The sequence below is a fragment of the Chrysemys picta genome, chromosome 4, assembly GCF_011386835.1.
Source record: "Chrysemys picta bellii isolate R12L10 chromosome 4, ASM1138683v2, whole genome shotgun sequence".
NCBI classification, from domain to species: Eukaryota; Metazoa; Chordata; order Testudines; family Emydidae; genus Chrysemys; species Chrysemys picta.
The window spans coordinates 153814767-153841286 of NC_088794.1; the positions used below are offsets into that span (position 1 = coordinate 153814767).

The window sequence follows — 26520 nt, forward strand, 5'->3', positions numbered from 1 at the left end:
AGTTGGCTGCAGAGATTTAGGTACAGAGGGGACTTTAGGTGCTTGCAGGGGAGGTGGAGGCTGAGCGGGGGGGGATTTGTGATCTCAGTGGCACCTAAATGTTGGCCTCAGCCAATGTTGGTCTGTCACATTAGACTCCTAAATCCCTTTGTGAATCTAGCCCTAAGGACACTAAGAAATTGGGAACTGTGACAGCCCACAATCTTAATTTTCCCGCTGGGCATTTGCATTATGCTACGGCGCTACACTCACTAATTCAGTAATTGCAGGCTTGCTCAGATAGCACAAAACACTTATTTTCTATAGAATTAGATGCAAGCATGTATCTGAGAACTTCACATGAATAGAGGCTGCATTACACGGCCCAAGGGAAGAAGTAAGACCTTGGCAAAGGGGTGGTTTGACATCGCAACGGAGCAGAAAGGGCAATAAGGATGTTGACCTGCCTAGCAGACTGCAAAGTACGGTTGTGAAGGGGCAAAGGGGTTGCTGGGAGAGGTTTAGTTTGGGGATTGATCTCGGTGAGTGAATCCTGCAGGTTTCCATGCAACTAATGAGAACAAACCCGGTCTGGATTTGTTGACCCTGTACGCTTGAGAGGCCAATGACTTCACCTTGAACAAGCAAGGCCTGGGGGAGCTGAATGTTAATGCTCTGGGTAACTGGGAATACTTAAATCTGACATTGAGGGTCTGCTTGCGACCTTGCATCACCTCTGTGCTGGCATAACTCCCCTCAGTTCCAGATTCACACTCAGAACTGGGTCCTACGACACCATAGTGTGGAGCATACCATGGCATTGACTACACCCCTGGAGAGCCGCCCAGCATGTACTGGGCTCATTTTAAATGCAATGCTGCATTCTGTAGTAAATGGCATGATCACCTATGTCTCAGGTTGTCAGAGTGAGGAGGAGCCCTGTATTACATGGTCAGCCTTAATTTTCTCCCTTTCTGACTCCTTTGTGCTTCACGGGTCTAATTTAACAGTGCATTGAATGTAAATTAGTTTTTGCATTTAGTAAGTAGATTGTGTGCAGAACGTACTAAAGCTCCTCTGAACACTCTGTGAAGTCACACATACTTTGTGTGAACTGTCAACGTGCAGCTTCTTGGTGAAAATTATGACTACAGTAAACCAGTTGTTTATCCTTGCAGAACTGTGTAGAAGGAACTTATTATCCCTGTAGCAGACAGTGCGTGGAATAGGGTGTAGAATACTTAAATAATTTCATCTCTGTGTTAGACATCTGAGGGATGTGGAGGGTCTAGTGTTGTTGGGGAATCATAATTGTATATCTGAGATGATCGACTGGGAATTACTGCTGGTGTGAAGGATGTGTTGAGGGTCAAAGTCAGACTCCCAAGTAGAAAGATCAATCTAACGGAGGCTCATTCACTGTAGCCAGAACTCTTTCTTCACATCACCACAGATGAACAAACAAAGATGCTCAAAGTATCTCCCTCGTGGCCCTGCCTGGTGATGAGATCTTAGAACATATGTATGATTACCGTTTGATTAGTGTATTGTGCAAAATGTAATCAATATTGAATGCCATACCTCAGTGCACCCAGGATTGCTCAGAAACCTGCTTTTATGACCTGGGCTAGACCAGCCATGAATACTTATGCAAAACTCCAGCAAGACCAGGCAGAGTCTTATCTGAGAGAGATGCTGGATTTGGCTTTATCACTGAAGAAACACTCTTCCTGGCTATGGTTTGTTGCATATGGTGTGTGCTTCCATGGCATTTTGGTGCTCTGATTGCAAAAACTGTCCCAAATACCATGACTACAAATTCCCCCGTCTTAAAGAATGAATAACTTAATAGATTTCAGAGTAGCAGCCGTGTTAGTCTGTATCCTCAAAAAGAACAGGAGTACTTGTGGCACCTTAGAGACTAACAAATTTATTAGAGCATAAGCTTTCGTGGACTACAGCCCACTTCTTCGGATGCATATAGAGTATCTGACATCAGGAATCATAATACTCAAAAACCAGTGGGAGAACACTTTAACCTGTCTGGTCATTCTATGACAGACCTGCGGGTGGCTATTTTACAACAGAAAAACTTCAAAAACAGACTCCAACGAGAGACTGCTGAGCTGGAATTGATATGCAAACTAGATACAATCAACTCAGGATTGAATAAGGACTGGGAATGGCTGAGCCATTCCCCTATCTATCTCCCCTTGTAAGTATTCTCACACTTCTTATCAAACTGTCTGTACTGGGCTAGCTTGATTATCACTTCAGAAGTTTTTTTTCTCTTACTTAATTGGCCTCTCAGAGTTGGTAAGACAACTCCCACCTGTTCATGCTCTCTGTATGTGTGTATATATATCTCCTCAATATATGTTTCACTCTATATGCATCCGAAGAAGTGGGCTGTAGTCCACGAAAGCTTATGCTCTAATAAATTTGTTAGTCTCTAAGGTGCCACAAGTACTCCTGTTCTTTTAACTTAATAGAGCTCTCTGAAAGCAGCACTTTGGAATGTGACTGATCTCTCTTTGCAAAGATGCATATACACTGAAATCAGAAGGCTGAAATTATTAGAGAGTTGGTGTTTCTTAATTAAGCAGGTAATGGGGGGAAAAGCTAAGCTGCCTTCTGAATGAAATGTTGAGAAACCAGTGCTTCTGGAGTGGCCTCTCTGATCTTACTAACATTTGCATGCTCGTTATTGCATGTTTGATATTCCTCTCAGGATTTACTGTTCCAGTTTCATTTACAGGGGAAAGTTTTCAGTGAGGTGGGCAATAAAGCCCAGAACCACAAAAGGATTTAGGCACAACTACAATCCACACAACTCTGTAGGCACCTAAACTCACTCGGCATCTAAACTTTTGCTGTAAAGTTCCCTTCGCTCCTGCATCTGTCTCTGTGCTCATGCACAGGGTGCCTGACACTGGGGATACAAAGCCCTGGCTCATGCCAAAGCCCCAGGGTGATCCTCAGGCTGGGATGAGAGAGGTGTTTCTGCCTACCAGATTGGGGCCCATTCAAAATCCAGGGGAAGGTGGTGCTGGTGTGTCCCTGGGATGACTTTTAGCCCCGTGGTTAGAGCACTCAGCTGAGATGTGGGAGATCTGGGTTCCATTTTGCCTGATGGGGTAAGAGTATGAACCAGGGTCTGCCACCATTCAGGAGAGTGCCCTAACCATGGGGCTATGGGATACACTGGTCTGGGGTGCTCTCAGGCGCTCCGGTTGTAGCTGTTCTACTTTTGTCTAAATACTCAAATAGTCATTGGATGCACAAGAGAGAATGAGAATAACCCCATGGTTAGGGGACTCCTCATGTGGGGATACCTGGGTGTCCGCTGCCTGACTCCAGGAGATCGGTTCTTGGCCATGGATCACAAGTAGATCTAGGTGCGGTCCTGAGAGAGGCAGGACTTAGGACATGCCTCTGTCCTTAGCTACCTGACACTGCTCCTCACGTACTGTGCTAGATTTTGTGGATCACATTCTTAGGTGCCTACCTCTCCTCATGAATTGAGTAGGGAGCCTACCTGTGTAACTCAGACTTTGGGGATCCAGCAATTTTCAAGGCATCAAAAAGTTAGGTGTTGCAACACAGCAAGTCCTTTTATGGATCTGAGCCTAAGTTCTATGCCCCATTTTTATTATTATTAATTATGATTACTTTCAAGGGTTAGTACATGCAAGGCATTCAGATCACCAGTTGGGATCTGAAAAGCGAATCTGTAATATTAATACAAGCTACTGTTTAAAAGTCGTAGTGCCTTACAAAATAACAATGGATAGGCTAGTCCAGCTATTATGGTCCATATTCATGTAAATATAAACAGCACTTCCAGTTCCCCTGGAGGAGGTTCATGAAATGATGGTTCTGCAGCATTGGATTAGCTTGCAAGCCGTGGGGAGAAGAGGCAGACACTCATGATTTAGCTACTTAACATCCTTAGCTGTTCTAAGTCTTATTAAAGTGGGAGTGGGTGGTAGACATGGCTGAAGGAGCCAGAAACTGGTTTGGATTTAAGAGAAGGACAAGATGACACAGAAGTTGTTTTGTCTCGGAAGGCCTTTTTTATTTTGATCAGACCTACTGTCTTGCAATGTATGAAAACACACATATAACTGTTTGGCATGCCTTTAACAGGCAAGGTGGGCTTGATCCCACGCCCACCAACATTATGGGAGCATTTTTACTGATGTCAGTGGGCTTTACATCAGGAACTGTATATATTTCTTAGGGTAGTGAAAGCATTCAATTTTGCCTTATGTCAAATATACCTGATATATGTGTCTGTCACATATCAAATGCAAGTCCTTGGTTAGTCTCTTTTGCATATGTAGGTTCCATAACAGTTGCACTTCATTTTACTGAAGGTTTCACAACTAAAAGCTACTTTCTGGAGGCAAAATACTCAAAAAATACTCTATACGAATTGTATTAAGAGTTAACTGTTTTTAGATGGACTTCAAGCATACCAGATCTCACTGGCAAAATTGCTCTGCAAGTAGGTTGCCCGTATAAACATGTACCTACCACTTTAATGTTGGAAACAATGCTTTGAGTGCTTTGTTTTGTGTGTCCAAACCATTACCATGGTAAGCCCAGAGAATTCTTTGACAGGAAGATTATCTGCAAGGTTCCATGCAGCTGTTAGTACAACTGGTTCCAAGGAGTTTATCAGAAGTTGGTTGTGCTAGTGCCTGTTTCTGTCTGCCCAGCAATAGATATCACAATCATCACTGTGATATCTGAGAATACTACATAACTGTCAGATCCAGAATGGATCTAATTGCTGTCTCTCCCCATCATATCCTGAATAGGTAGTTTGTATGGTTTGATTGGTGGGAAAGCTAAGTTAACTTAGTGGATTGTGCAGTTGTCTTGAAGGCTCTGGCAGGAGTCATGCTGCACTGAACTCTGCAGGGGTGGTTTCCATGGCTATGAGTTCTGCATTTGGGAAGCTGACAGTTCTTAGCTATTGACTGTGTCTTAGGTAGGAGGCCATGATCCACAAGAGAAGTGTCCTCTTAGGAGCAGTCCCACAGGAAATGCCTGCCTGAATCAATGGAAAGGGATATTAATCTCTGTTTTGGAACAGATATGATTTAAATTTATGGGGAAACTTTATCTCCTCTCCTCCCCAAATCCTAGGCACATCTACATTTTAAAGAGGCCTAGGACATATTGCATCCATCTTCTTATGGTCTATTTTAGCTATCTTCCAAATATCATTTCCTATGGTGATTCCTATGTCTGGCAGTCATACCATGCTGCAGTGTCTGGGCACTGCAGAACAAAGCGGGTGGGAGAGGTAGCTCTGTATGTTGGAGGTGATCTGGTGATGTTTTGGGTTAGCAACGAACATTATACATTGACACAGTGGTTTTAAGTTTATACATTTGAGTGAAATGTAGTCTGGCTCTGAGCAGAGAGCAAAAGCTGCCTGTGTTGGTGCATAGGGGAACTTTTAGAAACAATGACATGACCAGCTGTTTTGTAAGTGGGACAACACTCCATGGTATCATAACCGAAATCTGAACAGGTTCTGCTTCATCATTTTTGCTTGAGATGAAAGCATTGGGCCAAGGCAGCTTACATTAAAAATAAAGTCTTCAAAACACTGAATCTGTGAAGACCGAAGTGAAAGCACATCTGAAAAACAAACTGAGCAGCTGATCCATCAGCTCAAGGACACGGGAAGAGAGACGTTTACACACCCTTTTAACAAGGAGTTGATATTTATATATCATGTTTTTGTTAAAATCTCAGTTTGCTTAAGACCTTGGAGACAGAAATAAATTACGGTAATATTTTCAATCTCCTCTAGACTCAGTATAATCTGTCTTACATGGCTAGGAGTAGAAGGCTAACATTTTAAAACTACAAAGTTATTTTTCTCTCCCTGCCACAATCTGCTTCTTCACTAGTTCATCCATTATGATCACCGTTCTTGGTTTATATTCCTAATAGCAATATTGTTCTTATAGTATTTTGAATTTAAAAAGTCTCCTTCCAGTGCAAAGTGTATAAGAACTTGAACATCATGTTTTTTGAGAATTCTGATGTTTCAGTGCTACAATGTTCTTTTTTTTTAAGACCCTTCCCACTTTCTCAATCACTGAACAACCCCAACCTTACTGTCATCCCAGACATTCAAGCCCTTTATCTGGGCATCAACCCTGACTTGGCCATTTTTTTAGATCCATTTATCCGGTCCAGGTCCAGTTCTTGCCTCTTACAACTACATAATCTGTCTAAGATTTGGCCTTTGCTGTCTGTCCATGCTGCCAAGGCTTTTGTTCAGGTCTCATCTCAAGCTTAACTACCATAATTTCCTCCTCTCAGGTCTTGATGTTAGCCATATTGCCCCACTCAGGTCCATTCTAACCACTAGTGATTGAATCATCTTCCTGGCTCATCGTTCTGACCATATCATTCACCTCTTCATCCCGCTGTTGTCTCCCCTCCTCCATCACACCAGCACAAGCACCTTGTCTTGATGCCTGCAAACCACTCCCAGCTAGTACTGGTGAGGCTAGCAGGAAATAATAATAATTAGTATTGTTTGTTATTGCATTTGTAGTGCTGTTCATACACTACAGCTCCCTCAAACTATCTTATTAAAATAACTGGATTGTTCCTGTGTCAGCCAAGATGTCACCAGAAGGGTTCCCCCTCACTTTGCCATGGCTATCAATAATCATCTTCTAACTGAAGACCAGTAGTTCATTTGAATTACTGTAACTCCCTTATAGCCATTTTATCAGTGACAAAGTTTTGGTTGGGCTGCAGAAAGGCCTAGACTGCTTAGGAGACTTGTTTCAAGCTGATAGCGTTAGTGTGTTGAGATCTGTGGGCTGGTTATGCTTAAGTCTTCTCATGCGTGCCGTCAACACGACCAACTAGGGGCAGAACCAAGGACCCATGTCAAGCCTTCATCTCTGACATTACTGTCCCTCTGCTTCCGGAACCGTTCATCTGGCAAGGCAATTATAACTACCGTTTGCAAGTTGAAATGAAGTTTTGCTGAATTATGACTTTCAAATGCAGTTTTCTCCAGGGCATTTATTGTGGATTATGATGCTCTCAAATGGCATTTGGACTTGAGCGTAGAGCGACAGGAAGGCAGTGACAGATGCAAAGCCTTGCTTTTGGCAGCTGGAAGCTGAGCAGCTGAAAGAATGGCATTTTGCAGCTGAGCTCGATCGCTTGGCAATAGCAGAGCCTTTCAAAGCTCACGCGTCGGATGTGCTGGGTAGATGGTTTATAGCTTTCACCAACCACCAGGCCCCGTAATGGGGAGTGACTTGAGCTTGGGAGAGAAGCGTTAACTCGCTGAATTCTTAGTCAACATCTGTCGGAAAGAGACTGCAACAGGTGAAGCCGTCAGTGGAACGAGAACTCTGAGTACCAGAGTCGGGCAGAGGGAAAACTCCAAATCACTTGTCTCCTCAAATATCACCGCAGCCCAAGTAATACAAATACTTAGTCAGTGGCTGACTGGAGCAGACGTCCAGATCGTTTGCTAGTTATGGAAAGTTATTAATAAGTTAATAAAAATGCTTCTTAAGTCGTTTTATCCATGGCATCAATCAGCAATGTACCAGGCACTGGCTGAGTGCTTAAAAAGAGTCCTAGCTGGAAAAGCATTATTTGGATTAGAGTAGCAGCTAGAGGCTAAGATCAGGGCCCCTTTCTGTCAGCGGCTGTCTTCCCTGCTATGAAGACCTTACAGTCAACGCAAACGAAGCTCAGGACAGAGAGAGTATGGTTTATTCTCATTTACAGATAGGGAAATAAGGCAGACAGGGATCAAGTGACTTGCCCAAAGCTGTTTGTGGCAAAGATGGGAAGTGGACAGAGATTGCCTGGCCCCCAGGCTAATGCCTTCCCAGCAATGTGTAGGACTCGTTCGTCTATGGGAAAGGCTTTTGAAATTTGAGGCATAAAGCTTTGGCAAGTCACTTATTTTAAATCCTCTCCCTTCCTAGTATCAAGCCAGGCACAACTTTACCTCTTCTGTAGTTGGTTATTCTCCAAAAACACATTATTCTGATTGATTTAGCAGACAGAGGGCTAAGGCAGCCATTTAAACTGTTCCCTATTAATTGTTTGGAGGAAGAAGGTGTCCACTGGTATCAGTGTGTGGAAATCAGGGTACAAAGAGATGGCGTTAAAGTTCATAGGAGACACAAAGAGCAGTGATGTTATACAAGCAGAATTGTTTAAAAAGGGCCGTTAACCTAGTTAATGGCAGAGTGTATGAGTAAATAGATCTCATGGTCCTTTGTTATAAGAACATATTCCTAAATATCCAAAAGATTGGGCTCTCAAAGCACCATACATTGAAATTATAATTGAATCAGACACACACTGTTCCCAGCTTTTGATATTATGAAACAGTGTTTTACTTTCCAAATCCTGATCCCTATGTTGCCAATTACTTAACTCGTGGTCCAAAAATGCACTACTTTTGTCAGTCAGTGTTTCAGACCACTTCATGTACTTATGATGATAGTTTTCAACAGGTGAATAAATCAGTTTATCCAGTTATGTACTAAGTAGATTTTTTCTTTATTGCTGTGTGTCAGGAGTCAGGTTCCAGCTGGAGAAAGAACTGTTCCCTCTGTATGGCAAATGAGGGATTTTTGCAAACTAATGAAACTATTTTGGCCAAAATATGTAGGCCCTAACAACAACTTATCTGGAGAACAGGCTGGTAGAAATGGATGAAACTCAAGAGGGTGATGGAACACAATCAGAGTAACTCAGGGACTAGAGAGAATTGTGTGACTATTAGCTGAGACAGCTGTATAAAAGCGGTAACATCAAAATCATGGCATTTGGAAAATCAGCAAGATTAGCATAACTTTGTGGCCTAACTGTCCTACTCAAACTAGTAGAGACATATTTTGAAGTGGTTATGTTCAAAGTACTGTAAGTTGGAAAAGAGAAAAGCAAAACAAATAAACATCCTCTCATTAGTCTCAGAGAATCCAATTCTGAGTCCCTGTCAAAATGCCATTATCAGCAGTGAATTGTAATAACCTGAATATGGATTTGTTAACAAAAGGAGACAATTGCAGAAATACACATACAGAACTAGCCCCTCTCTCCAAATACACCTGGATTCATCCATCCATAAGTAATTTGTGACATGGCCACGTGCCAGCTCCTGCACTCGGGTGTATAAACAGAAGAGTGGTGAGGAGCAGTGAGGGAGGTTTTCACCTGTGTACACTGGAATACTGTGTCCAGTTCTGGTATCTATATTTTAGGAAGGATGTTGAAATACTGGAGAGGATGCAGAGAACAGGCACAACAATTATTTGAAGGCTGGAGAAAATTCCTCACGGTGAGAGACTTAAAGAGCTCCATCTGCTTAGCTTATCAAAAAGGAAGATTGATCAGTGACTCCATTACAGTAAATAAATTCCTTCACTGGAAAAAACACTGGGTATGAAAGGACTCTTTAATCCAGTGGAGAAAGGCAGAACAAGAACCTGTTGCTGGATGTTAAACCCAGAAAAATTCAAATTTGAAATTAGGCACACGTTTTTAACAGCGAGGCCGGTTAGCCATTGGAACGATCTTCCAAGGAAAGCATCTCTTGTCTTCAGATCAAGACTGGAAGATGATGAATGGTCCCTTCTGGTTTTCCTTCTGTGAATTCATACAATACCTCGCACATTCTCAGTACTACCAGAAACAACTAGGTGGTGATATATATAACATCCAAGCAGTCCTGGAAAATGGCATCTTTCAGCTCAGTTGGGGAAGCTACCTGTAAGTCTTTCGCAGAAGCCCAGCTTTTGGAGAAATACCCCTGGCAAATGAGGAGGCTAGCGCCATACTGTCCTCAGAGGGGTATCCTAATCCTAGTAGTGGGTTACTCTGAAACTGTTTGCAGATTTGGTGCAGGCCAGCCCCACCAATGCACATATTTGGATATACACATTCAGACATAGAGCAAACCTCTCTGGCCTCTCACTAACTTAGGGATGATAAACACTGAAAGATTATTTCACTTCATAAGAAGAAAATGCCTGTACTTGCTCTGATGGACATGCACTCTGTAAGAGAAGGAAAGAGAGTTACTTTCCTCAACACTGAGACCTGAATACTGTTTGTAAGGCAGCTGCTGTCGTGTTACTTGTTGCCAAATTAATGCCTTTCTCAACAGCTCCCAACCAAGACATTGAAACCAATATGTGTGGGAACAATGACTGTGAGTGCATGCAGAATCTGGGTTAATGTGCACAGAAATTACTGCTTGGTAGAACTGGCCAAAAATCAAATTGACCTTTTTAGTGAAAAAAATAAACCAAGTTTTAACACTTTTTAAGGTATTTTTCCTTCACTTCCTTCCTTCCCATAGGGAGGGGGGAGTAAAAAGGTAGGAGTAAGGGAAAAATCAAAAACCTTAGACACAATTTTTCATACTTATTTTTATTTCTAAGAGAAAGATTTGGCAACACAAAAAATGACAAACACAAATTTGCCACAATGTTTAGTCAATGCCTTTTTTGACCAGCTCAACTACTACTGCACCTAACTCACCATTTTGCATACACATTTGTCTGGTTTGCACATGTTGTTTGGCCATTGCAAATGTGGCTGCACCATGGTTCTTCAAACCCATCTCAATCCACCTTCACGCAATGTGCCCTGCTGCTCCTGCCGGGTACACACAACTCCACCTCTCCCACTAGCAAAATGTAGAGTTGGGCACATTCTCCACAGCGCTGGCATTGGCAACACGGCAGTGGCTGGGAGGCAGCAGAGAGAAAAAAGAGCAAACTACTGAGGCAGAAAACAATGGAGTCTGTCCTGCTAGTTTCTTGAAGCAGGATGCCCTACACAGCCAGTGGCATTTCAGGAGGGAGGGATCGCTCTGTGGTTTGAGTATTGGCCTACTAAACTCAGGGTTGTGAGCTCAATCCTTGAGGGGGGCATTTATAGATCTGGAGCAAAAATCTGTCTGGGGATTGGTCCTACTTTAAGCAGGGGGTTGGACTAGATGACTTCCTGAGGTTCCTTCCAACCTTGATATTCTATGTGAACAAAAGGTATTTGTATAAGCTATCCAAACCATTAAAAGGGATGAGATTTGAGAAAGGTGAAGATTAGTCCTGGTTCTAATCTTATAAGATAACCAGACCTATCTGGCTATGTTAGCACTATCCCCCTAGCCCTTCACTACAGTTATTAGCTACAATTTCTGAAGTAGGTGTCTTTTTTTTGTTTGTGTTTAAGAAAAAGAAATAAGAAGCTATATCTATTTGATTGTTCATTGCACTATTACTGGAAAAATACTAGGATGCTGGGAAGGTGTATCAACCAAGATCATTTTCTGCTTGTTATGTATTAAATTAGAGCAAAGCTTCTTGAGGTGAAAAGAATCTCTCTCTATTACCACACTCTTGGCTGTAAAATGTGTAGGTTACATCTCATTATCAGTTAAGAAATTAGAAGCTCAAGGTCACAAATAACAAAGTATCTAGTGTGACCCTCTGCAGAATTGGCTTATTAAGTCAGCTAAGTGTATTTGTAATTTTCTGTCATTTTTGATGACCTTCATAGATGAAGGTCATCATAATAATGTATATCAACAGAGCACATTTCTTCAAGGGGCTGAGGCTTGGCATAATAAGGGAGTAAAATATTTAGAGGCATTTCACATTGCTAATGATTCTGCAAGCTCTGAAAATGTCATTGCAAATCTGACCCTAGGCCCTTATGGGTGTGGTGGTTTCCGAGGGACAGTGGAGCTGAGCGACAGCTGCCCAGGGCTGGAGCAGGGGCTAGGGCTGCAGTGTGGGAGGAGTGCACTTCTTGCATGATACGAAGCACAGGTGATGGGTGGAGGAAACTGGGCAGAGGAGGGTTAGGGATGGGCAAGATGGCGTGGGTTGGGGTCGCCCTGCTAAGGCTGTGTAGCATATAGGAACGGGGCAGAGCAAAAGGCCTAACAGAGTGGGGTGGGGAGAAGGGCACAGCAAGCCGGAGGCGCATGAGGAGAGAATTTCAGAGGACCCTGCTGGCTGCCCACGGCTGGTGTGCAGGGTGTTACTTCGGAAATTCTAAGGTGAAGAGAATAATTTAAAACCAGTTTTAACTGTAGGGCTTGAATAGGAGAGAAAATGGCCTTAGAGAATCAAGTCGTGGCAGATGGGCAAGGGGACCTGGGGTTATCTGCATCCAAAGTGTGTCTGAGGGAGACTGCGACAGGAACAAACTGGCCAAGGAAATTCCCCTGGTCCTTGCCCCCTCCCTGGAGAGGGCACAGCAGAGTTTGCAATAACACACTCGGGAGTTCCAGAGTGTTCTGGGAAGCCTCTCAGGAGACCTTGCAATGTGGAAGTAGAAGAAGTCGACGTGCCAAAGGGGAGCTCTGGCACTACCAACACAGAAACACCTTTCTTCACCTGTGCTCAGAGCATGACACCATTGGACAGACTACATGTGGCCAGGGGTGGTGCAACAGAACCAGCTAAACCGCAACACCCACCAAAGCCCATCATTATCTTAGTGTCATTTCCAGAAGAGAGTCTTGTTATCGCCTCTGTCCTCCAAAGGCCACACACAGTCACGACGAGGGCACTGACCCCTCATCTCACCACTGTACGCTGGGGTCAGACCCTCTTCCGCTGAAGCTGTTCCACTGTGTATAAACACTTGTGCCTTGGAGCGGGTGAGTGCACCGAGCCCTGGGCTGCAGCGTCATTCTTGCTCAGTGAATGCTGGAAGTGGAACAGCTTCGACAGAAGAGACTGAGAGCCCCTGACTCCAGAACACCCTATACCCCTTGCTTGGGACACTCACTGGGATCCACGAGGACTGCTCTGAATCAGGCCATGTGGGATTGGAACCCTGGTCTCCCACCATCAGGGTGAGTGCGCTAACTATGGCATGATTGGGTATAAAGGGACCACCACGGCTGCTCTGGGCTCACTTCTGTGCACCCCACCGGCTCAGGTCCCCCAGGTGAGATAGGCAGGGGATAGCCTAGTCTGTGAATCCCACCAGGGCTTAGGTGTGAGTTAGGCACTGAGCGGCGTGGCAGTATCAGGATTTAGATAGCTGCATGCCCGGCAGCACAAACGTAGGGGCTAGTGGACTTTACCAGGGTAACCTAGTTGCCTAGGAACTTTACAAGGTGTTTACAAGGCCCGGCAGTGGCTGAGCCGGGGTTTTGTGAATGCCAGTGGACTTAGTTGCCTAGAGTGGCAGTTAGGTACCTAAGTCCCCTTTGTAAATCTAGTTCCTTAGTGACCCGATTTTCAGAGCTGCTGAGAGCTCTGAAGCCTCCAGCGATTTAGCAGGAGCTGGTGGGTGCTAACACGTCAGTTCACTGATTTAGAAGCCTAATTAGACACCTAGGTCAAGGGTTAAAATAAATATATAGTTGTCTGCGATGCCGTGAGTTCAAGATGATGCTATTGTTTATATTTTGCAATTGATTCCTTGGGTCACTTCCATTGGGTTTTAAATGTTTTGAGTAAATGAATCTTGTGCTATTCAGTGTGGACAAATGACATTCAGAGTTAGGAACAAGGCAGGTGAGGGAATATCTTTTACTGGACCAGATTCTGTTGGTGAGAGAGACAAGCTTTCGAGCCACGCCGAGCTCTTCTTCAGGTCTGGCTGGAAAGCTCGTCTCTCTCACCAACAGAAGTTGGTCCAATAAAAGATATTCCCTCCCCCACCTTGTCTCTGACATCCTGGGACTGACATGGCTACAGCTACGCTGCATATTCACAGTTGTCAGCTTTGATTTGTTTTTTCCTCCTGCCTGTAACTCCGTGGGTCAATGCACATTCAGCTTTGTGATCAGTAGCTACCTAAGCAGTAAGATGCTTGCATTGCAATGAAAGCCTCCGCATTCCTTTTCGATGCCAAATATTTTTTGTTTCTTTACATATTTTTAACGTATCTTTTTAGTGCCTGTGGCTCACTTGCCCATGGTTTGGAGGGCAATGTTGCTTAAATGCTATAAATAATTTAACAACAAGTTAAATGTTCCAATGTTCATACCCCGGCAATGGTACAATCCACTCGAGCAGCAGTATAATGAAGCAGTGCTTTAGAGCCCGGAATGATCTGAAAACTCTTTCATACTTTGCAACTGCAGTTCACACGTTTGCTGTAGGCTTAGTGAGTGATGCGTATTGTATAAAGGATGATGTAAGGCTTAATGAATTATACCCATATGTTTGTGGTACCCTTCTCACCGGGGCCTCGTTCAGCCATGTTCACAGTGGCAGAATCGGGCTCTTCAAATATGACGATTTATTCAGATATTGTAAATGTTACCTCCAAAATTTGCATAAAGTGCCTCCCTCCCATTGAAAAATCAATGTGTTTGTAGAGTCCTGGTCCATGACTAGCGCTCCTCGGTGCTACAACAATACAAAAAAATAAACACTAATAATAATGGGACTTCTTGGAAAAGTTGCTTTTGAAGATTTTACCCCATGTCTCTTTTTATACTAAAGAAAACACATGTACCATAAAATGTCCTTTATAAACTATTCAAGTAGAGAATTTACATGTCTTGCACAGCAGGCTAACGTTCTACAAATCCCATTTTTATGACAATTAGCCTTATATTTCTTAACTGATTTTGAACATTTTAATTTTCAAATAGGTTCACCACAAGATTATTTCTGAAAGAAAGTGTAACAATTGGGAAAGTTCAAAGTCCTTGTTGGTTTGCATATCATTGCCTTTATGATCTGGTGGCATGAAGTCAGTACCCGTGGCTGTAATAGATAAAGCATGCACCTCCAGGTGTAACTCAGCGCCTGCCACTTGGTGGTGCTGTGATCCTGCTGTTTGTTAGCTGTGTCTGCTCCAAAGTTGAATAAACTTTTGTGTGTGTGTGGTTGTGTAGATTTTGACAATCAAATCGGTTCGGGAATAAGAAGATAAAGTGAATCTGAATAGATTCTTTATATCTTTTTACAGCTTTATCTGTGAGTAAATACACATTATTTTTTGTAAATATCAAAGTGCTTCACGGTTTGATCAACTCTACCAAAAACATCTTATTGACAGCCAGTATGGGAATATCATTCATCTTGCCACCTTGAGTCCTCTTTGAATTGTCTGCACCAACCTTGCAATGCTGAAAAACAGCATCTTAAATCAAATGAAAAGGCTGGTTGATTGGACTTCATGAATCTCAAGGCTCATGCAAATAAAAGGACTGTTCAAAAACAGGGCTTAGATTTTAAATGGTTTAACACGTCCCTCCTTCTGAAAAGCTTTACAGCTACTTTATTCCATTTTACAAAACTCAAGAGTGCTGGTATTTGTGGTGGGAGCGTAAAGAGCGGATAAGTGAGGTGGTGGAGGATTAGCTCCAGTCGTATAGTTTTGATACATATTAAACTATTGTTAGCTGACTCAACATGTGAGTACACTGGAGCTGGAGTTTACACTGGATAATGGATTTTTCAATTTGCAGCCAATTCCAGAAAATAAAATAAAATAAAAATTAATTTGGGGACAAACAAAATGTTTCCATTTACGGCATTTTGTAAACAATGTTGTGTTCTTTGTTATAAAACTGAAGGACATTTCAAAACAAAACGTCATTTTGAAATTTAAAAAATGAAATGTTTCATTTTGAAAATATTAAAATGAAACATTTTGAATTTTTTTTGTAACTGAATCCATATTTCTTGACTGAAAAAATTCAACCACCTATTTTGCCCATCTTTCTGCCTTTACTTCTCCATGTTTAAACATAAGAACATAAGAACATAAGAACGGCCGTACCGGGTCAGACCAAAGGTCCATCCCGCCCAGTATCCTGTCTTCCGACAGTGGCCAATGCCAGGTACCCCAGAGGGAGTGAACCTAACAGGCAATGCTCAAGTGATCTCTCTCCTGCCGTCCATCTCCACCCCCTGGCAGACAGAGGTTAGGGACACCATTCCTTACCCATCCTGGCTAATAGTCATTAATGGACTTAACCACCATTTGTGTATGCAGTGATGATTCTACAGTTGTGAGTTTTTTTACTCACATATGTTGCCAACATGTAAATAGTACATATCATAGAATCATAGAATATCAGGGTTGAAAGGGACCATAGGAGGTCATCTAGTCCAACCCCCTGCTCAAAACAGGACCAATCCCCAACTAAATCATCCCAACCAGGGCTTTGTCAAGCCGGGCCTTAAAAACCTCTAAGGAAGGAGAAAGAAGAACAGGAGGACTTGTGGCACCTTAGAGACTAACAAATTTATTAGAGCATAAGCTTTCGTGGACTACAGCCCACTTCTTCGGATGCATATAGAATGGAACATATATTGAGGAGATATATATACACACACAGACAGAGAGCATAAACAGGTGGGAGTTGTCTTACCACCTCTGAGAGGCCAATTAATTAAGAGAAAACAAACTTTTGAAGTGATAATCAAGCTAGCTCAGTACAGACAGTTAGATAACAAGTGTGAGAATACTTACAAGGCGAGATAGATTCAATGTTTGTAATGGCTCAGCCATTCCCAGTCTTTATTCAAACCGGAGTTGATTGTGTCTAGTTTGCATATCAATTCTAGCTCAGCAGTTTCTCGTTGGAGTCTGTTTTTGAAGTTTTTCTGTTGTAATATAGCCACCCGCAGGTCTGTCACTGAATGACCAGACAGGTTAAAGTGTTCTCCCACTGGTTTTTGAGTATTTTGATTCCTGATGTCAGAGGAAGGAAGGAAGGAGACTCCACCACCTCCCTAGGTAACCCATTCTAGTGCTTCATCACACTTCTAGTGAAATAGTGTTTCCTAATATCCAACCTAGACCTCCCCCACGGCAACTTGAGACCATTGCTCCTTGTTCTGTCATCTGGTACCAGATGGCAAGAGCAGGTGCTAAAGGCATGACTGCAATAGCATAAGTACACATGTCGTCATTCCCACTGATTACATGACGGAGTATTCAGAGGCCTCAGCTGAGGTGAAGTCCCTTTGTGGGAAGCACTATGCAGACTCTAGTAAGAAAGCGTCCCCGCCCCAGAGAGCTTACCATGTAAACACTCCAGACTGGAAAAGGGTGGGTGGGGAACTATGAAGCACAGCGGGGTGGTCTGTCATGCCCAAGCTCTTGCACAGCAGGCTGGTGAACAGCTAGGAATAGAACCCAGGTCTTCTGGCGCCCTAGATACCACTGCCTCTCTGAGTCCGAGAGCTTTGTGAGAGCAGATGAGCTCATCGTTACAAAGTGGAAGAGCATGATGTGGGGCCAAGCGGTGACAGTAAAGGTATGATCAGGATTGAGTTCCATGAGTAATGTTAATCGGAACAGGATTGAGACCCCAAGTCAAGTCCAATGGCAAAATTTCCATTGACGTTGATGGCCCAAGCTGTTAATAAAGAAGTGGTGGGAATTTAACCACAAGCTTAGGCCTGTGTGTGGCCCCATGAATTGCAGGTGAGTGGTGCATGTCTTGTTGATAGATTGGGGCCTTCTACAGCTGGATGGAAAGAGACTTTAAGACAAACTTTATAGAATTGGTCATTTTCATTTTAGATTACCTATTCTGTAGAGGCCAAAAACATCCCACATTCTTTTATGCACTTTAATGAGTGACAACCCATCTCTTCTTGCAATAGCCTGTGAATGCAGCTATTACCCAGTGTTTCAGAACAAGGTATGAAACCATTTGTACCGCGGGCAATTTTGCAATAACAGGACACTGGGCGCAACTTCTTCCTGTCCTCCGGCCAATCAGTGATTCTTTTGTGCCCTGAAGCAGGATGCTTGCTGCTCCATATAAACGTGCTAACTCCTGTAACTGTACATGATCTCCTTATTACTCATGCAAATGGCTATTCCTGCTTTGAATCCTCCAAAAATATTTTCTCAGTAATATCTTATGCCAATTAATCCAGCAAACTCATCATATAGTGTATTAAAAATGTATTCTCTTTGAGCTCTCTTTGGATGTGTTGGCTTATCATTTAATTAGATGGTCCAGGGTGGTGGTGGTTGGTTTTGCCAGAGAGGGCAAGTAGGGAATGCTCTATGCTGTTTGTTATTTAAATCTCTCTTTTGTGTCTCCTCCCTAAACTGAGCACTCTCCGCTTCTCTGGAATTCCCTTAAGGCCTCCTAGTTCCTGTTACCTCTTCCTAGGGGAGTGAGCAAAACGGAGTGTAAAGGCCATGCTGATTGTGTGCCACCAGTTTATATCATGGTATTTAGCCTAACACCGTTCTCTGTCCCTTTCTGAATAGTCTGCACACCCTGTCTGAGTTTCTGACCACAGGTCAGCACGGGGCAGATGCCTTCACTGAGTGTGTCTCAATTCCTGGGCCTCTTGCCTGAAATGTCAGTCTATGTGCTGCTGCTAAATAAAAATTATTGTCATTGTGGCACAAATGCTGCCCCCAGCCTGTGCTTCAAGCAGGGCCTGGCATGACGTGGACCAGTGGTGGACCGCCAGATCGTTTGTTTACATTTGCACGGCCGCTCGCAGCTCCCAGTGGCCGCGGTTCTGCAACATAATATGCAACGAAATATTGGAGGGATTTTTCTGGCCTATCCTTTTATTTCTTCTTCCAATCCTCAAACATCAAAAAGCATTCTTAAATTTCCAAAACATTACCTTGATTTTGATGAGCATAATACAAAATGAAAGTAATTTGCTCCATAGGAAAAGTATCAGGCGTTCTGTCAACAACAATACCCTAGTAGACTGCCTTTCATACTTCCTGGGTAACAGCCTTCAGGACTAGTTTTCCACACTCTTCTAGGAACTCATTGTGAGACCTCCAAGAAAGATAATGTGCTTGCATGCAAGTCTGCTGATTCGGATACATTTTTACTTCATTTAGTTCTAAGACTCTGTTGTGCCAACTGAGCAATTCTAAAATCCCTAGGAAAAGGTCATTCCTGTGGTTCCCTGTTTCCCTGTGGACTGGATCCACAAAATGAAAGATTCCGTTCAGCTAAAAACAATGTGATAGTTAAGATGGATTTCAAAATTTTGCACCATTTTGCTGTTTCTGCCTCAATTTGTTTTTGAAGAGCATCACCAATCCCAGTAGGATTCTTCAAACCTTTTTCCAAATTTTTCCAGTCAAAGTAAAGAGAGACGTGGCTTTTTACCTGATCATACAGCTTCTTCCAGTTATTTTTGAGTCCAGCATCAGAACGGCCAAGCATTGATACTTTTTACTCGTGTTCATTGCATCATCAAAAAGACAACAACAAAAACTGAACAGTCCTTGAGCCGATTGACTCTATACACTCCAGTCTCTGGACACCTTTCCTCCATTGGGCCAGGTCTTGAAAAGTTTCAGAGTAGCAGCTGTGTTAGTCTGTATCCGCAAAAAGAACAGGAGTACTTGTGGCACCTTAGAGACTAACACATTTATTAGAGCATAAGCTTTCATGGGCTACAGCCCACTTCTTCGGATGCAGTGTTTATCTCTGTTTGCTGTAACTTTGAACCTAAGGCTAGAGGGGGGTCCTCTGGGCTCTTTAAGTTTCATTACCCTGTAAAGTTAGTTTCCATCCTGATTTTACAGAGATGATTTTTACCTTTTTCTTTAATTAAAAGCCTTCTTTTTAAGAACCTGATTGATTTTTCCTTGTTTTTAGATCCAAGGGGGTTGGATCTGGATCCACCAGGAGTTGGTGGGAGAAAGGAGGGGGAATGGTTAATTTCTCCTTGTTTTAAGATCCAAGGGGTTTTGATCTGTATTCACCAGGGAGTTGGTGGAAGAGTCTCTCAAGGTTACCCAGGGAAGGGAGTTAGCCCATTGGGATGGTGGCAGTGGACCAGATCTAAGCTGGTAGTTAAGCTTAGAAGTTTTCATGCAGGCCCCCACATCTGTGCCCTAAAGTTCAGAGTGGGGAAGCAGCCTTGACATGCTACAGAGATAAACACTGTAGCAAAAAGGTACATTTACAAGTTGAGAAAACAAAGATAAAAACTAACACGCCTTGCCTGGCTGTTCACTTACAAGTTGGAAATATGAGAGACTTGTTCAGAAAGATTTGGAGAGCCTGGATTGACGTCTGGTCCCTCTCAGTCCCAAGAGCAAAAAGTGTGTTTACTGGAAAAGCACAGGCACAGGAATCTCATGGAAAATGGCTAACTTCTTAGAAACCCGATTCAATATAATCAAATCTCTATCTGCGCTTGTTAGCTGTCTTCATGGTGCCAGGTCACGGCTAGGCAGTTGTTGATCACTAGTTTCACTCTACAATTTCATATCCAACATTAATCTAGGACCAATATCTTTGTTCTCATTATTTCAAACAAGAATTTCTTTCTTGTGAGATCCTCCTGAATCTCCTGAATTGTGACAAGCGTCTTTTGGTGCCTTCTTCACTTCCCAGTCTGGGGCCTCTAAGTTCGCTTGCTTTTCAAGTTGTATTTCCTTTTGCTTTCATTTAGCTAATACTGACACATATCGATGTGCTCAGGCATTTCTTTACTAGCCTCGGGTCCTGCTCAAAAAGTAAAACAGTTTTGTTACTTCATCTGTCTTTTCATCTCAGATTTTATTCAATACAGAACATAAATGCAATAGAATTTATATTTCTTCTAGGTAAAATGCAATGCAGAGGAAGTGTGTTCCATGCTAGTCATTAAAGGATTAGGACTTCAAAAAGCTCAGTAACCTAGGAGGGAAATGCTGTCCATTACCAAAACTTACATCTTTAAAACAGAATATGATAGCGATTTATGAGCCATTTATAAGGTTACATTTAATAAGATGGGTGTAGAGCACTTAACACAAGGAAGTCCTGATCAGCCGCAACACAAATCAATCATAACACTTGATATTCTATTGGGTGAAGAGCTCCACTTGAGAAGACAGGACAAAGGCGAGAGGAAGTGGTTTGCTGATCTACAATATACACGACGAACCATTCCCCAAGTGGCAGATCCCAGTTTTTCTCAAAGCAGATGAGGCAAGTCTGTACGAGCATTAAACCAAGCTATAGCTTTCCACAAGAGACTCTGACTGAACACCAAAGATGCCACTATGGGGCTATTCCAATGACCTCATGGTTTTTCCAAGAGAGGAAGGGTTCTGTGTGGAGGATTTTCCTTAGGGCATGCACCAAGTCTGATTTAAAAAGCTCTCCCCAGCTGTGTTGCTTAAACACAGTTCAAAATACTTCCACGAAGACTCTCCCTTTCAACGAGTTGAAGATTTGACGTTTGGAAGTGACTACATGTCAGGCAGCACAAAGCTACAGCTGTCAGGAGAGAGACAAGCGGAGATATATTTTCAGCACAGTATTCCAAGGATCTTCCTGTCAGACAGGTAATAATGAGGTTTATGGAGAGTCCCGCAGAGGAGTTAAATGACAGGAAAAAGCTTTTAGCAAACTTGAGGTAAGAACACAGAGCAAACTTCGACCTGAGGAATACTTAGTTGCCACTGACCCTCACTCCTCTTTTCACCAAGTTCAAGAACACAACCCTAAGCATTCTGGTTAATTACTGTACAGGAGACTAATTATGCCACATTCTCAGTAGACATTTTCTAATGTCTAACTGCTCCCCGCCATCTATGCCCCATATCCAGCCCTGCTCCCCTCTCTCTCCACCCATCCCCGCCATGGGTGTCCCTGGGAGGGAGTTTCCCGTGCAACACAGAGTAGTGAGGCGTGCAGGGACTGGGCACCCCAACTCCTCCAGCCCAATCAGCATGGGTTTATGGAAAATAGATCTTGTCCCTGCACTGCATCTCCCTCCCAGGTCAGACAAGAACAACTGGACTTGTCTCCCCTGCCCTACCTAAACACCTACTCCTCCCTGCTGGCTCGAGGCTTCCTGCCGGTCCCCTGCATCCAGAGGAACTGCCCCGGGTTCCGGCAGGAGGACCTGGCTGGCAGAGTGGGACCCGGGTGCCAGCTGGGCTCCCTCTGAATAGAAGCATCTCCTGCGCCACGCCAGTGCACTCCTTTCTCCTCTGTGCTGACTTGAGTCTTCCCGCGGTGCCGAGAGGAGGTGCTCTGGGTTCCGGCAAATGGAATAGGCTTAGAGTGCTGGCTTCTAGCAGGAGCGCTCCCTGCCCGCTACCCCTCTCCTTACTGGATCAAGGCTTCCAACCAGTCCTCGGCGCTGGGAGGAGCAGCTGCTGGTTCCCACCAGGCCTAGCCGAACCCAGGTGCTTCTCCCAGGCACATGAGATTCATGGTACTTGCTGCATTGCTGCACATGTGTGCAGCTTAAAGGGAACCCATTTCACAGTGTTGGCTGCAATGCCTCTGAATCAAATTTAGCCCAGACTCTCTCTGTCATTCTGGGGGCCCTCTCAAAGTGGGGGTCTGGGGTAAATTGCCCCTTTTGCAAAACCTCTGGGAAGTTCTGTGGATCAGTGGGGAGGAAAAATTTAAACTGAAAAATGTTCATAATAATTACGAACTGTGTAAGACTATTTTACTAGGTCCCCCAAACCAATCATGGACTGAATGCTATACTGGTTACCAATCTGGCTTAAAGGGGAAGTGAAAGCAGCTATGAAAAATCAAATGAAATAAAATAAAATAATTGGAAGAAAAGGGTAGGTGATAATACTGAATTTAAAGTAAAGCTAAGAAGTGTAGAAAACTGATAAGGGAAGCAAATGCACTGAAGGAGACTCTATGGCCAGCAGAGATAAGGACAATAAAGGGTTTTTCAAGTATGTTAGGAACAAAAATAATCCTAATAATGATACTGATCTATTACTGGATGGAAATGGTAGAATTAGAAATAATTATGCAAAAAAGGCAAAAGTATTCAATAAATATTTGTGTTTTGTATTTGAGGAATAAGTCAGTTAATGTAGTCATCAGATGATAACATTCTTTCCATTCCAATAGTAACTAAAGAGGATGTTCAACAGCGGCTACTAAAGATGGACATTTTAAAATTAATAGGTCTGAATAATTTGCATCCAGGAGTTTTAAAACAGCTGACCAAAGATCTATCTGGACTATTAATGTTGATTAGTCAATATTTTTGGCACACTAGTTCCAGAGGACTGGAAGAAAGCTAATGTTGTGTCAATACTTAAAAAGGGTAAATGTATGACCTGGAAAATTTATTGATCTGTCAGCCTGATGTTAATCTTGGGCAAAACAATGGAACAACTGATACAGACTCGATTTCACAGAGAATTAAAGGAAAGTAATATCATTAATGCCAATCAGCATGGGTTTATGGAAAATAGATCTTGTCCAACTAATTTGATATCATCTGGTTTTTAAGGCCCGGCTTGACAAAGCCCTGGCTGGGATGATTTAGTGGGGGGTTGGTCCTGCTTTGAGCAGGGGGTTGGACTAGATACCTCCTGAGGTCCCTTCCAACCCTGATATTCTAAGATCTACTTGTGACTGGTTGTTTACAATAAACTTACTGCATAACTCGGAATCTTTCTAGTTTTTTTTTTTTAATTGCTAGGATTCCTTTCCAAAGTGTGACGTGGCCAGATATTGCTGCTGTTCCTTCTGAGCTAACCCAAGTCCTGATCCTTTTAGGCTGTTATTTCCCAAGTTCCCACTTTTGGAACTCCATGTCCATCTCCCCGTGCTGGCAGTGATTTTACAGTGCCTGTCTGCTCCGTGCCTTCTGTTCACGTTCAAAGGGCTCCTTAGATCTGTTCTGTCTCGACTGCCGAACTCTGCCTTTGCCTTGCCCCCTGGACGCTGTCTCTTCAATTTGGGGCACTGTTGTTAGGCCAGCAAACCCATTCATGTTTATGGCTCTTGGGGTAACTGCTGTAAGTGAAATCCTCTGATGGGTGTTAATGTGCTCTGGGAGGATATTCCAACCGGTGCATTTTTATTCTTTATTTGCTTTCGCTTGCCAACATAATTTTTGAAATAAAGGAACTCTCTGCTTCTGTCTTTGACAGGAGATCAATTTTTTCCTGCAAATTCTGACCTTTGGTCTTCTGCTTTAGCTGTAGCACAAAAATCAAAGTACGCCTAGGGCTGCTGCAGTCCTGGAAGAGCGCTGGGGCCTCGTGGTGCTAAAGGAGACTCCTTGATAGGCTTTGCAAGTTCTCTGGCATGTTCTTCAGTTAATGTTGCCAGGGGCTGACAATGCTTTTGCTTCTCCCACAAGGTCCACAACATGGCCCGTGATCACGTGGGCGCCAGAAGCTTTGGTCGCACAATCAGATAGTGATGGACATAAACTGAATTTACAATCAGACCGGCTTAAGCACCTTGCCAGAGATCGATCCGGGCAGCAATGGATTTGCAAGGCCCTTTGGGATTTGCGAAGATGATGATGACGTTGTGCAGAGGAGTCTGGAGCCAGTCAGGAGGGTGGATCTACCCTTTGTCTTCAATACCCATCCGTAAAACAGCAATAATAGGAAAACGGACACGAAGGGCAGGCACCAGGGCCAGTGCTGAAAAGGAAAAGGAAAAAATCCACATTTAACAAGAAGCAAAACATAATGGAATATATTAACAATGCACTAAAACATTAAAAATATAAAGCAAACAACCAATTTTTTCATAACCAAACAAATCATCTCCTGCTTTACCCAAACAAAGCCATTCTAACAATATACATTCTTCTCTTTTGTTTTTCAGAATTAGAAGCACACTGAGTTCAGCTGTAAACAAGTCATAATGCAATCAAAACCCTTCATTTAACACCCTTTGCATATGCATACCAGTGACCCAGGAAATGTAGGGAACCCTACAACTCTGGGCAGACGGCTCCACTATAGGGCACCGGGTTTAGTCTCCTTAATGCTTCTTGTTTGGGAGGTTTCTTTATCCCAGTCCTACAGTGGAATCTGCTAGTGCTAAAGCTTGTGCTGAAGACCTGAGTCTGGGGCTCAGGAGATGAAGGCTTAGTTCCCTGTTCAGCCCAGACTTCCTGGGTGACCTTTGGGAAGCCATTAAGAGCTAAATTCACAAAGGAGCTTAGGCACTGAAGTGCCCAGGTGCCTGGCCACCCAGTGGAACCAGGTGTCCAGGCTCCCTAAGCTAATCAAGGGGAGAGAGAAGTGCCTTGCAATGGGATTCACAAAAGCCAGCCAGCAAGCGAAGCGGGGAGCTGCCTAAGCTAGCGGAGAGGAGAGGGGTGGTTCGTTAGCGCTTTCCTCTCGGGGTGGTCAGCTCCTAGCCTCGTTTGGGATTCACAGCCAGGGACCCTCTCCTTGAGTCAGGTGCTTAAGTTATTTCTTGCAAGAAAGGTGGGAGTGCACACGCCAAGCCACACAAAACAGTGAGCCGCAGGAGGACAGGGGCCTCAGCTTGCCCCTTATAGTATTTAGCCCCCTGGCTAAGGATGCTCAGCCAGGCTCTAGGAGACCCCAGTTTGAGTCCCCCTCTACTTGATGTGGAGGAGGGATTTGAACATGGATGTCCCACCTTACAGGAGAGTGTCCTAACCGTGGGCCTATGGGGTATTTATGTGAGAGGGGCTGCTCTCCATCTCTCCTTTTGTAGCTGTTCCACTGGGTATGAAATAATTAGTTACTAGGCATTGGCCGGAGCCAGTGAAAACGACTCTGTAGTGCAGTGGTTTGCGCATTCACCTGAGAGACAGTAGATTTGTGGTCACATGCCAGACCTGAATCAGAGAGGGGAGAGAAGTGAACTGGCATCTCCCCCGTGAGTAGCCTAACCACAGGGAAAATAGTCATGGGGGAGGGGTTAATCTCACCCCTCAGCTATTTTTGTGAGGAGTGGGGCATGCTTTGAGAAAGCCCCATGACCAGAAGAGGCAGGACAACACCTATCTCGAGCATCATGCTGGGACTTGGACGCCAAGCTGCAGCGCAGGGTCAGCACTGAGGTAGTTGTGTGCATCCTCAACTACTGACATTTAGGGGCCAGCAGAAACAAGGGCCTATGGACTTTAGGCAGCATTTGAGCAGAAGTTTTGTGAAGACCAGTGGTGCCTAAATGTTGGACTTAGGTGCAAGAAAGTCCCTTTGTGAATGTAGCTCTTCATCTTTGTGTATTTTAGAGCTTCCAATCCGTATAAAGAGGTAATAACGCTTCCCTTCCTCACATGGGCGTTGTCCCATTCTAGAACCCAGCCTGCTCTAGGATAACAGCTGGAGACCCATGCTGGGGCATCATAAAACTTGTGCCCATACATGGATGTTAACTCTGGTAAACCTCAGATTCTTGGGATATTTCTTTTAATAAGATGTATGTAACACACTTATGAAATGTATGTCATGTTCCTCCGTATTGGATGGCCCTCATGATAACAGCCTACTACTGCTACCTGTTTACAGACTTGCTACTTTAGCTCAAATGGTAGAGGACTTTATTAGGGATGGGATGATCCGAAGTTCAAAGTCTGCAGCTGACTCCTGATAGGAATTGTTCCAAAGTAGATGCTGCACTGGGATGAGCTTCCTCTATAGACATTTATCACGTGCACACTTCTAGTGTATATGCTGAAAGTCACCAATTTTGTCAAAGCCTCTTCAGGAAAATCTCCAAGGTGACACATGCACAGAATCCTTCAGAGACCTGCCCATGAGTTTAACTTCGTGGACTTGGAATAGCTTCACTGACTGATGGGACTGCTC

General features: G+C 43.6%; 1 long non-coding RNA gene across 1 annotated transcript in view; it reads left to right on the top strand.

Moving 5' to 3' along the window:
• The window catches only part of LOC135982766 (uncharacterized), a 31061-nt gene extending 5577 nt beyond the window's left edge, over positions 1-25484 (top strand). Inside the window, exon 3 of the long non-coding RNA XR_010600318.1 lies at positions 24075-25484. This is a non-coding gene — a long non-coding RNA (uncharacterized LOC135982766). The remainder of the gene's footprint in view (positions 1-24074) is intronic.
• The last annotated feature ends 1036 nt before the right edge of the window (positions 25485-26520 follow it).